The sequence below is a fragment of the Ctenopharyngodon idella genome, chromosome 20 (genome assembly GCF_019924925.1).
Source record: "Ctenopharyngodon idella isolate HZGC_01 chromosome 20, HZGC01, whole genome shotgun sequence".
Classification (NCBI taxonomy): domain Eukaryota; kingdom Metazoa; phylum Chordata; class Actinopteri; order Cypriniformes; family Xenocyprididae; genus Ctenopharyngodon; species Ctenopharyngodon idella.
Genome location: NC_067239.1, coordinates 12321085 through 12333735, shown reverse-complemented (window position 1 = coordinate 12333735; position 12651 = coordinate 12321085). Strand labels below are relative to the sequence as shown.

The window sequence follows — 12651 nt, the reverse complement described above, 5'->3', positions numbered from 1 at the left end:
TAATTCAGCCAAGCGGTCACGCCGTGACGTATCGATCTTCTACTTATCACACTTCTTCACGTGATGCGAATTCGCAGCTCAGAGTTTGCCAAACTTGAACTTTGGAATGCAGCGAAATGTGTGAGCTTGCATTTGTGGTCTGACGCATTCGCATGCATATGAATGGAAGTCAATGGAATGAAAAGTATAGTGTGACCGCCCCTTTAGCCAACTATATTCATATGTTCCATCATTACCAACATAGTTCAACGATTCTTTGTTTCCTAAAACCATAGTTTCAACAAACATTCGCAAACAGCATAGCAAAGTTGTGTGGTTGGAACTACAGCTCTCAACCTGTGATAATAAGCATGGTTTCTTGTTAGTATGACACGTGGACTTAAATAGATTGTGTTCTTGAGCAAAATAAGCAAACCAGGGCTCCACATTCACATCGGCAGGAAAAAAGGTGGCAAAATGTGACCATTTAGTTGCACTCGGGATAATCTTCACGTGTTTTAGGTCCTGTCAGTTTAAACAATCAATCAATTTTGGACCATTCGAGTGCAAGAAGACGTGAAAGAAAATTCAATTTAGAACTGCGCTGTTTTCTGTGTGCACACACAGAGGCGCACAGACAGCACGCAAACACTGTTCGTTTATGCGCCTATTTGTGCTTGAACGGACACATACATGCAAAATTATGTCAAAATGCCCATTTTAAAGAGCATTCTCGTAAACACAGTCGCTTATTGCTTGAACGTAAACAATTGAAAAAGAAAACAGATTTGTATCATTATATCGGATCTGTGCATTCAGTCTTAAAGTGACAGCAGCCTAATATTCCTGCTGCTGTCTGTCATTAATGTTAATCAAATGAGAAAAGACAAAGAGAAAATCACTTTTGTAGCTGTAATAAAGATTCATTATATTTAATTTATACAGTGAAGACTATGCAGCATTATTTTACCTTTGATTATTCAATGTCTGTACCTGAATATTGTTAGACTTATCTGAAAAACATAAAGCATTTATTCTATTGTATTTACCTATGCTTGTAATCTGTTTATTATTTCCTATGCAGATGCACTCCCCTACAAAATCACCACAGTCATTCTAGAATGATTAATTCTTTCCAAATATAGCTAATCTAGTCATCTGGTGAAAATGTTTTCATATCGCTGAAAAACAAAATTTTTTCCAATATTGTGCAGCCCTATTATTTACAGCAATAATCTGACATTAATTCAACCTTAAACTGACTGATTAGTAATTAGACTGATTAGACTGACAAGTGTGGCATTAATAATGACAGTTCTAGATAGTTGAACCAACATGGTACGAACAATCAATGTGAGACAAACTCCAAAACTCCAAATTCCAAAGTCTTCAAAGATGCATCATGCTTTGGTAATTAAGCAGCAAATTACATTGTTGAATGGGAAACACACGCCTGTTTGGTGGCATTAGTGGTACAAAAATTACTTAATCTACACATCTCATCAGTTCTACTAGTGATTTTTCTAGCAGAAATCAGTAAAGTGTGTTTCTATATCTCTATAGCCAACACACACACTGTTGTCTTTGTTCTGCTCTGTTCCTCAACATGTGACATTTTGCCTGCAGTATTAGAATAAGGTCTCTGACATTTACCTTACACAATTTGGAATACAGACTCTAGAACATTTCTAGACTGCTGCTGCAGGAAGGGCAGTTAAGGCAATGTCTGATGGCATAAGCACATCTCTAAGAGATAAGCCCCATAAGTCTGCTCAGAGAACATCTGACAGAGGGTGAGCAAAACAGGATGACATGACACTGCCTAGAAAAAAAACCAAGATATTTTCACTTCAACAAATGCTCCAGCTTAAAGGTACAGCCTAAAGGTACAGCCTAGTTAGAAGAGCAAGTGGAATAAAACACCAGAATGTTCAGAACGGTCACGGTTTCCACGGTTACCTTTCCAGGGTTCTGCATGCTGATGTTGTGACCAGCTGCTTCCTTTCTGAACACTAACTAAGTCATGCACATTATGGATATGGTTTCTCCTTTGTGCTAAGCATTTACACAATTTATTTCAACATGCAAACCTCAAGAAGCATTGTGATTTAATGATTAACACCAGCAAAAAAAAAAAAAAAAGCATTTCAAAATGGATCAAAAATGTACATGTGAGTTGCAAACTGCTTTTGTGGTTAAGGGGAACGTGACAATGTCCTGGAAGTGGTTTCGTGCAGTGTTTCGACAATTCCACCAGTAAATACCAACACAATGTTTTGTCAATGACAGAAATGGTGCATGAGTGTTTCCAAACTGATCTGTTTTTAAGGGGCAGCTCCATTAAAGTGTAACTTCACCTTTTTTTAACCCACTTTGCATTGTTACAATGCCTGTAGTATAAGTAAATGAACAATATTTACTCATTACTCATGTTACCTGGACTGAGAATTTATTTGTCAGAAAAAGTCCACCGGATGACATGTTTTGGACTTTAAAGGGGTCATGAACTGAGAAAACAAATTTTCCTTGAGCTTTTGATATATAAGAGGTCATCATACAATAAGAATATCTTGTAAGTTTCAGAACTGAAAACGTCCTTGTTAGCCTAAACACAACTTTTAATATTACCAATCCCAGCGAACGACTTAGAATGTGCCTATTTATAAAGTAATAGATAGGTGAAAGACTGCCTCTGCAGAAGAAAATCAACAACTACTTCACCATTGCAACTTTGGCAACTTTCAGTTGAGCATTATTTTTTTATGCATTACATTTCACTGTGGGGTTTTTTGGTAAATCAGTCTTTGGAACAGGCTTTGGATGGGCATTTGGCCTAAAACACTGTTCATGGTCATCCTAGTTTGAAATGTTGATGTAACGAGGTTAGTAGATCAGGGAAGGACTTCAATATACAGTGGGTACGGAAAGTATTCAGACCCCCTTAAATTTTTCACTCTTTGTTATACTGCAGCCATTTGCTAAAATCATTTAAGTTCATTTTTTTTTCCCTCATTAATGTACACACAGCACCCCATATTTAAAGAAAAACACAGAATTGTTGACATTTTTGCAGATTTATTAAAAAAGAAAAACTGAAATATCACATGGTCCTAAGTATTCAGACCCTTTGCTCAGTATTTAGTAGAAGCACCCTTTTGATCTAATACAGCCATGAGTCTTTTTGGGAAAGATGCAACAAGTTTTTCACACCTGGATTTGGGGATCCTCTGCAATTCCTCCTTGCAGATCCTCTCCAGTTCTGTCAGGTTGGATGGTAAACGTTGGTGGACAGCCATTTTAGGTCTCTCCAGAGATGCTCAATTGGGTTTAAGTCAGGGCTCTGGCTGGGCCATTCAAGAACAGTCATGGAGTTGTTGTGAAGCCACTTCTTCGTTATTTTAGCTGTGTGCTTAGGGTCATTGTCTTGTTGGAAGGTAAACCTTCGGCCCAGTCTGAGGTCCTGAGCACTCTGGAGAAGGTTTTCGTCCAGGATATCCCTGTACTTGGCCGCATTCATCTTTCCCTCGATTGCAACCAGTCGTCCTGTCCCTGCAGCTGAAAAACACCCCCACAGCATGATGCTGCTACCACCATGATTCACTGTTGGGACTGTATTGGATAGGTGATGAGCAGTGCCTGGTTTTCTCCACACATACTGCTTAGAATTAAGGCCAAAAAGTTCTATCTTGGTCTCATCAGACCAGAGAATCTTATTTCTCACCATCTTGGAGTCCTCCATGCGGGCTTTCATGTGTCTTGCACTGAGGAGAGGCTTCCGTCGGGCCACTCTGCCATAAAGCCCCGACTGGTGGAGGGCTGCAGTGATGGTTGACTTTCTACAACTTTCTCCCATCTCCTGACTGCATCTCTGGAGCTCAGCCACAGTGATCTTTGGGTTCTTCTTCACCTCTCTCACCAAGGCTCTTCTCCCCCGATAGCTCAGTTTGGCCGGACGGCCAGCTCTAGGAAGGGTTCTGGTCGTCCCAAATGTCTTCCATTTAAGGATTATGGAGGCCACTGTGCTCTTAGGAACCTTAAGTGCAGCAGAAATTTTTTTGTAACCTTGGCCAGATCTGTGCCTTGCCACAATTCTGTCTCTGAGCTCTTCAGGCAGTTCCTTTGACCTCATGATTCTCATTTGCTCTGACATGCACTGTGAGCTGTAAGGTCTTATATAGACAGGTGTGTGGCTTTCCTAATCAAGTCCAATCAGTATAATCAAACACAGCTGGACTCAAATGAAGGTGTAGAACCATCTCAAGGATGATCAGAAGAAATGGACAGCACCTGAGTTAAATATATGAGTGTCACAGCAAAGGGTCTGAATACTTAGGACCATGTGATATTTCAGTTTTTCTTTTTTAATAAATCTGCAAAAATGTCAACAATTCTGTGTTTTTCTGTCAATATGGGGTGCTGTGTGTACATTAATGAGGAAAAAAAAATGTACTTAAATGATTTTAGCAAATGGCTGCAATACAACAAAGAGTGAAAAATTTAAGGGGGTCTGAATACTTTCCGTACCCACTGTATATCAAAATAGACAAACAACAAAACGAAAGTAAAAGCTAATCTAAAAAGCTAATCTTTATGTAAAAACAAAGTCCAGGCCTGGTCCTCTCTTGTCCTTCACTGTCGTCGCTCCGCCCTTTCGGAGCTCCTCCGTGAGAGATACGAGTCCGGTGCAGTGCGCAGGTGACGCTCCTTAGCAATCACACATGTAGGGTTTTTCATCGTGGCATTCTCTCTGTAGCTATTCAAAACTCTTGGCAGCCTCTAGCCACTGCCTACAACGTGCTGGATCCTTCACTGGAAACCGAAAGTAACTCTCTGCCGCTAAACATTTACTCTTTGAATTCTTGCACCCAGGAACAATACAAGTTGACACCATATTGACTAAAAGTTTGCCAAAAAGTGCTTCCTAGTGGTTTTCGACTGTGGTAAGTGTATTCATAGCAGAGTGGTGGGAGTGGCCTTGAAGGCAACATACCCAGTGCAATATGGGTGTTGAAGTTCTCCTACCTATTTGTCAAAAAGGAAGACAACATCCTTTTTTCTCTGTTTTCTGAAGTTAAGGAGCATCGACTTAAAAAAAAAAAAAACGTTCTACTGTATAGGCAGCCAAGATTTATTGAAAAACCCCTTTGCCAGTACCCCTTTCAGGCTTGCCAGTAAACAGCCACTGATTGGCTAACATCATTGCATAGGAAACAGTATCAATGCCCCTCTACAGTGTTTTGATAACATTATCCATATAAAATATTTACAAAACATTTAAGGTTACGATGTTGCTGTGTGTCCAATTTAGTTGGTTGTTTTATCTTTTAACAAACCTTTCTTTGCAAACTCATTTACAAAACAATCTGTAGTAAAGTGCTTTGAACAAACATAATCCACTAACACAATCCAGGACGGCATTAAAAATAAACCATTCAATTGTTTCTGACGCTGGGATCCTTCTGAAGTCTGTACAGAGACGCAATCGAGCTGTTTAAACTGTGAACAAAGTGAACGTTCATTTACTCTTCCATTTGTCCTGTTGTCGACAGAATCAAGTGTGCGGGGTATGTCAGAAACTGAATGTGCATGTATATACTGTATCAGTGATTATAACGGGCTCTATTTGCTTTTGATGCGACACAATGCTCACATCCAGTATAGGCACTGAATACCATTCGTCGATGTCTTGCTCTGGAGGCATGTCAAAAATGTATTTGCCTGTGCTGTGTGATGTCACAAAACCCACTATCCCAATATCCAAATGAACTGTTTTTGGAGCTTGGCTAAAGGAATGCTTTGTTTATATTGAGAAGGGCATTTTAAGCTACAGTATGAAACTTGCAGGATGTTTTACTGGAACAAAGACCTCTTATATGACAAAAGATCAAGGAAAACTTGATTTCTCATGTCATGACCCCTTTTAAGTAATTCCTACTTACTAACTACTTCTCTGGGGAGAGAGAGAGAGAGAGAGAGGCAGAGAAAGACATTATGTGAGTGATTTCCACCAACCCTGAAATAGATGCCACACATCCCACTAAGCTTACTTAATTTTTCCAGATGGAACAGTTAGTATGTACGATTTGTAGGAGGGTTATAGTGTGTCGCTGTGTGAAGGTTCAGGAGTGCATTCAGTTCTGATACTGATGGAAAAGAATAAATCAAACAAAGCAAGAATCAAGACTACATGTGCCTGGCAGACACACAGACAGCCCACCAATTACTGTAGGCTTCCTATAGACAACATTCTTGGGGATCATGCACCACAAAAATGCTGTCTAGGTAGGCAGTTCATTATGTGTTGTGACAGATCCAGAACATTCAAATAGATACAATTCACAGTTGCTTTATCATAAAAGGAATTTTTCCACCAAAAAACAATTCTGTTGTTCCAAGTTCCTTTTTTCCCCTGTTCTTTTCTTTTTTTCTTTTTTTAGTGGAACACAAAACGTCTCAGGTTACGTATGTAACCATGGTTCCCTGAGAACAGGGAACGAGACACTGCATTTGACACGCTTTGGGGAACGTCACCATATGAACCGATGTCTGAAAGCAATTATCAAATCTCACCAATCCTATTGGCAGGCAACAGCCTATGACGTCATAATAGATGTGACCCGGAAGTATAAAAGGAGCGCCTAGAGAAACAGTCAGTATCTATTTCGCCTGAAGGGACTGCTCAGCAGGCAATCCCGATGTATGGCAAGTAACGCAGTGTCTTGTTCCCTGTTCTCAGGGAACCATGGTTACATACGTAACCTGAGACGTTCCCTTTCGAAAGTGAACTCAACACTGCGTTTGACACGCTTTGGGGAACGATATACCCACACCGCCATGCTTGAGGGGAGTGCATGCCAACAAATGGCTAGACAAACGTCAGAACTAGCAGTTTCAACTGAAATGCCAGAACCACTCCCCCTACGGGTCATACAAACTTCTTTACGAAGAAAAGAGGGTACCTCTAAGGGAATGTAGCCAGGGGGCCCGAAGGAACTCTAGCCAGTCACTTGTCAGGGGAACAAAGTCAACCCTGAATGCCACCAGGGAGGCCGACCTGGTCTAATTAAAGTAACCTAGTCTTGGCCAACGACCTGTCTGATCACAGAGTCTCAATTCGCATTCTTCAGAGAAGATATCCAGTAAGAGGGACTGCAAGGATGCAGTAACCAACTCAGACCAGAACGTAGAGACGGCCATCCTGGAGAGCAGGACTCAGCTTAGCGCTTTTTACCCTTACCAATGAGGGGAGTAAAACTCTGCTCAATCCTAGGATCTACTCAGCGCTTGATTATTTACACTGAGGAGGCTGTGCACTCTAAAGGGACCCAAACAAGGGGAGTACAACCAGCCTAGGGGCTGATCTTCAACAGGGAGGCCTCAGAGAGGCCTTCAACCTCTGACCAGACTTAGGGAGCTAAGTACTATGCAGAACAACCCTCTAAACGAGGGGAGTACTGGGCTCAACCTAACAGATAAACCATACTGTAGGCACAAAATCATGGAGGCCCCAGAAAGGGCCTGCAACATGAAGTAATTCTACACCACGTAGAATATATCACAGCAGCCTTGCAAAAGGCCATACATGTGAAACTACATGCTTAAACTGCTTAAAAGAAACCCAGATGTGGGGGGATTCCCTTACAGGGCGGCCTGTGAAGGCCACACACCTACAGCAGCTCAAATGCTGATAAAGCAAGAGCCCACCAACATGGGAACTCGTTCTGACTGAAAACGAGTTAATAGCAGCTAAGACTGTAGAGTGCCCACATAACAGTCTACCTCAACATGATCCAACAAGCAGTGTACTAAGTAATAACACCTCTTTAAGCAAGAGGAGTAGAAACGTACGCCATCATGCCCTGAAGGAGGCCCAGCAGAAAACACAGGCGTCAGCTCATGGCAGTGTCTAAACTCTAAGGGAGCCAAACCAAGAACCAAACTAACCAGTGAGGTTAACTGGTTTAACTCAACCTGAGCTAAATTTATCCACACATTCCAACAAGCAACGTACTCAGTTTTTACTTTTTAAGCAAGAGAAGTAAAAAATTACGCCATCATGGTCTGAAGGAGGCCCAAATAGGGCCTGCGACTCCAGAAAGACACGTGGCGTCAGCTAGTGGCAGTATCTAAGCTCTAAGGGAGCCATATATGAGAACCAAACTATCCAGTGAGGTTAACTATTTAACTCAACCTGAGCTTAATTCTATTCACACATTCCAACAGGCAATGTACTCAGTAAAACACTTTTTACTCTTTAAGCAAGAAGAGTACAAAAAATACGCCATCATGCTCTGAAGGAGGCCAAAAACCGGCCTACTACTTCAAACGATCACGGGCATAAACCTGTGGCAGTGCTAGTATTAAGTGAGCAAACTCTGACTAAACATCTACCAACAAAACTTGTGATACAACAAGCTATTGTGCTCTGAAGGAGGCCCAAACAAGAGCCTTCTACTCCAAACAACAATCAACATCTTGTGGCAGTGTTTAAACTCTAAAGGGAGCTACATAAGAACCAAACTGAAAAGTGAGGTTCACTAAGCAAACTCAACCTGAGCTACGCATTCCAACAGGCAACATACTAAGTAAAAACACTTTTTACCCTTACAGAAAGGGGAGTAAACTTAGTCACCCTGCTCTGAAGGAGGCCAGAAAAAGGCCTACTACTACAGAAACAGGTACTAACCTGTGGCAGCAATAGAGTTATTGGGCTGACATTGTGTAGGGCAAAATAGAACTAGACCATTAACAACCCTGAGAGACAGGGGAATCCTTCACTTTTCATTCATACTACCCTGAGACAATTTCAAGGGTGGGTACTTTTCACCAAAGACAGAAACATCTGTACTGAACCCTAGGGAACAGGAGCTTAAAGAAAGCTAACACTGTCTCACTCAAGCTTGAATCTTAATTCAAGGGGTTCAGGGGAAAAGACTGAAACAAAGTAAAGAATGAAAAAGTTCTATAGAAGTGGGGCCACAGCAACACTAACATTTACTTATTCACATAGTGATAAGGGGACTACCACCTGAGACAACGGCACCAGGGAGACTTATCAATAGTCTGCTACCTTAGCTGCTATCTATCTTGCACCTACACCAAAGGGGTAATGGGCCTCGGCCTGACGACTCTATAAGAGGAGGCCAGAACTAGGAAAAACTACACTCACCTGACAGGGGTAGTAATAAAGGGTGAAATGCTTCAGTATATAACCTAAACCCTAGTCCCAGCCTAGGCCAGCTATAGCTGTGGGCCCATAGGGCCACACATAAGCATAGATCTGCCTGGGGCTAAAACTCAGCCTCTAAAACTCTCGATAGAGAGGAGGCAAACTCTGAGAAATAACTCATAAACAAGAGCTCAGAGGAGCAATGCTCAACCCAAGCCAAACAATGTCAGACGGCTCCGAAGGCCGATGCTTAACATAGATCTATCTGAAGTAAAGAGTGTTAATCTCTAATACAAACTCTAGCTATAACCAGAGGAGAAAGCTACTCTACCATATGGTGGCTGTAAAGGCGGCCATATTGCTAACACAAAGAGATAAAATGTTCTAGCCAACCTAATGAAACTTCATGCCCTTAATTCCCCTTCTTTTTTTTCTTTTTTTTTTTTTTTTTACACACCCAGGAAAAAACTATACAGGAAACTAAGGTTGATATATTTAAAAATATAAATATAGACCAAGCTCACCTTCCTGCGGCTCGAAGAACGGAGACTTATCATCATAGCGAGGATGGTTCTCATGGTTCTTTCAAGCCTGAAAGTGCCCCTTTACTACCAAGCCAGTAGGTGAGCCATCAGAAAAGTTGCATCATGGGCCCAGCCCTTGGCCTGATTGTAAGAAGCGCCTGGTTAAAAAAAAAAAAAGTCATTATTCAGGAGGTGGAAGAAGAAAGGAGAGGGCGGATGTAACTACCCTCATGGAGAGAAAATCAATCACTGATGCTGCTGGCGTCTGTAATTGATTACCTCCCTCAAATTCTTCTTCCTAGAGTCCCGCCTTCTCTGGGACCTGCTCCGAGGAGGAGGAGGTGCCCGAGAGGCGACGCTGGACTTCTGGCCCTGTCTCCGAGCCTCGACTCGGGACGGGCCAGGACCTCCTGTCTGTCTGGGCCCCGAATTGGATCTGAGCGGTATGCAGGTTTTAAACGCTGCCGAGCGCGTCTTTGCCTCTCTGAATTTCCCCACCACCGCCTCGATGGAGGTGCCGAAAAGTTCAGAGGGTGAAACTGCCGCATCAAGGAGAAAGCCCTTTTCTTTCTCCCCAATGTCGGCCATGTTCAACCACAGATGCCTCTCCGTGGCCACCATTGCTGCCATCGATCTTCCTACCAAGGCAGCAGTCTGTTTAGTGGCCCGGAGAGCAAGATCTGTGGTGCGGCGCAGCTCTTCTTCCGCCTCAGGGGACAGACCCTGCCCCTGATCCTTCAGCAGATCAGCCTGGTAAGCTTGTAACACTGCCATCGTGTGTAAAGCAGCAACAGCCTGACCCGCTGCCGCGTATGCCCTGCCATTCAAGCGGGATGTCATCTTAAGTGGCTTAAAAGGCAGGACCGGAGCTTTCAGTGTCGGTGCCCGCCCTGTGACGAGATAGTTTGAAAACGTCTCGTCAATGGGGGCATCGACACATACCCATGCCGGCTCATTCCCTCAACATCAGCGAAATTAGCTCACTGATGTCGGTGAATAAGAGCCGAGTATGGGTTCTTCCATGCCTTTTCGATCTCAACATGTAGATCGGGAAGGAATGTAAGGCTCACAGGGGGCTACCGGATTATGGTCGGAAAGGAACCGTTCATCAAGCCGTCCGGGAGCGGTCCCTTTCTTCATGCACTCCCATGGCAGCTGCAGCCTGCCAGAAGCATGCTCCATAAACTCAAGCAGCTCCGCATACGCGGGGCAGGGAGGTCTTGAAGTTTCAGAAGGCTCACCTTCTTCCTCTTCAACAGCCATCTCCTGCTCTCTTGGGCTTGAAGCCAGAAGAGCACTCGCTGCTGGATCCGATGATGTCAAAGAAAGAACATCATCATCATCCAGCAGCTCACCCTCGTCAGCCGCTGGGGGTTGCGAGAGATTTACACCTCTCTCAAACTCCTCAGCAAGCTCCATCTGTGAGCCCCATGATTTCAGTCGCCGCTCTGCCTCAGCATGAGCGGGACCAGAACCACCGGGCACAGATGCCGGCCCTTCTTCCCTCGAGAAGAGGGCCAAATGAAAGCGGAGCGTCCTAATAGGCAGACGCTCACAGTTTGCACAGACAGCGCCCTCAAGCACTGACCGTGCATGCTCCTCTCCCAGACAGAAAACGCACAGATTGTGTGTGTCATCAGGTGTCAAAAACCTGGGACACGGATCCACACACTTCCTGAAACGTTTGTTAGACATAATGTTCTTACCAGATTTGAAGAATCGCAATCAAACAAAGCAGTCCCTGAAGAAGAAAAAAGATACTGACTGCTTCTCTAGGTGCTCCTTTTATACTTCCGGGTCGCATCTATTATGACGTCATAGGCTGTCACCGGCCAATAGGATTGGTGAGATTTGATAATTGCTTTCAGACACCAGTTCACGTGGTGACGTTCCCCAAAGCGTGTCAAACGCAGTGTTGAGTTCCCTTTCGAAAGGGAAGTAGAAATTTTGCAAACAACAGATTTGAAAATGTGCACACGCAAATTAAATTTGAGAACTATGATGGATGCTTTTTATTAAATGATGACCTAAGAATGTTCCTCATATAAATATATCATATGGATAAAGAAGACTTGAATAAATACACATGATGCTCAAAAATATTGTCTAGACATGTTAGTCTTGAGCATCAGTATCACTGTTGAATTGATGTTTAAAGAAAAACACTGCTTTCAGCACCCTATATAGTGTTGAGGTACTTCATATTGAAACTGGAAATAATTTTGTGGCTCAAAAGTTTATCCAAAGTGACCATGAACAAAAACGGAAGAACTGAAATTGCATACTGAGTAACGGCCATAGAATTGAATGAGAATTCAAGCAGGGGATGTTAGGGAGGGACAGTCTAGAGAGCATTTAACTGGACACAGATTTGAATACACCCATTAATGCAAAATTAATCATCAATAATTTTGCGTATAGCACATGGTCAGGACTTTCCACTGGGCTTTACTGGGCTGCAGCCTATGGGCCCCGCCTTTACCCGTTTACGTTCGTTAGATTTGATCAGTTATATTTCATTGCCAGTCAGAAATTATTAGCCACATTTCCACTGTCAAGCCAATGCGAGCGAGGGCTATAAACAGGCCAGCCGGGGCTAACAGCCTCCGACTGTGAGCTGCGAGGCCGTAATCAAATGGCATAAACTGGTATCATTATTTCACATAGACGGAGGACACAAGTATTGAATCTCATTTGCTCCAATTTCTTTGTGATCACATGGCTACAGTTTAAACAGCTCTATTAAGGCTTTTAGCCCAAACGAGCACACATTTAAAAAGATATTGATCAATTCTCATATGTTCATGCCTCATTTCTTTACAGAGAATGATCATTTCTAGCAGTTTTCCACTAAATTATGCGATCTGAAGAGTTCTGAGTGCTCTCTCCCCTCTCACTGCCATCAACACTATAGTGGGGCAGAAATGTCATCAAAATGAAAAAAATACCCATTTAAAGAGTTCCTGTTTCTTTATATTA

At 42.8% G+C, this 12651-nt stretch overlaps 1 protein-coding gene across 4 annotated transcripts in view; it reads right to left on the bottom strand.

The window, feature by feature from the left end:
- Window positions 1–12651, bottom strand: part of fynb (FYN proto-oncogene, Src family tyrosine kinase b) — a 77513-nt gene that overhangs the window by 62868 nt on the left and 1994 nt on the right. Inside the window, exon 1 of one of the 4 annotated variants that reach the window (XM_051874603.1) lies at window positions 9673–9691. The exons of the other annotated variants lie outside the window; for them this stretch is intronic. The gene's annotated coding sequence lies outside the window, so the exon portion shown is untranslated. Of the gene's footprint in view, window positions 1–9672; window positions 9692–12651 lie in introns of those variants that run through there. 4 annotated transcript variants of the gene reach the window in all.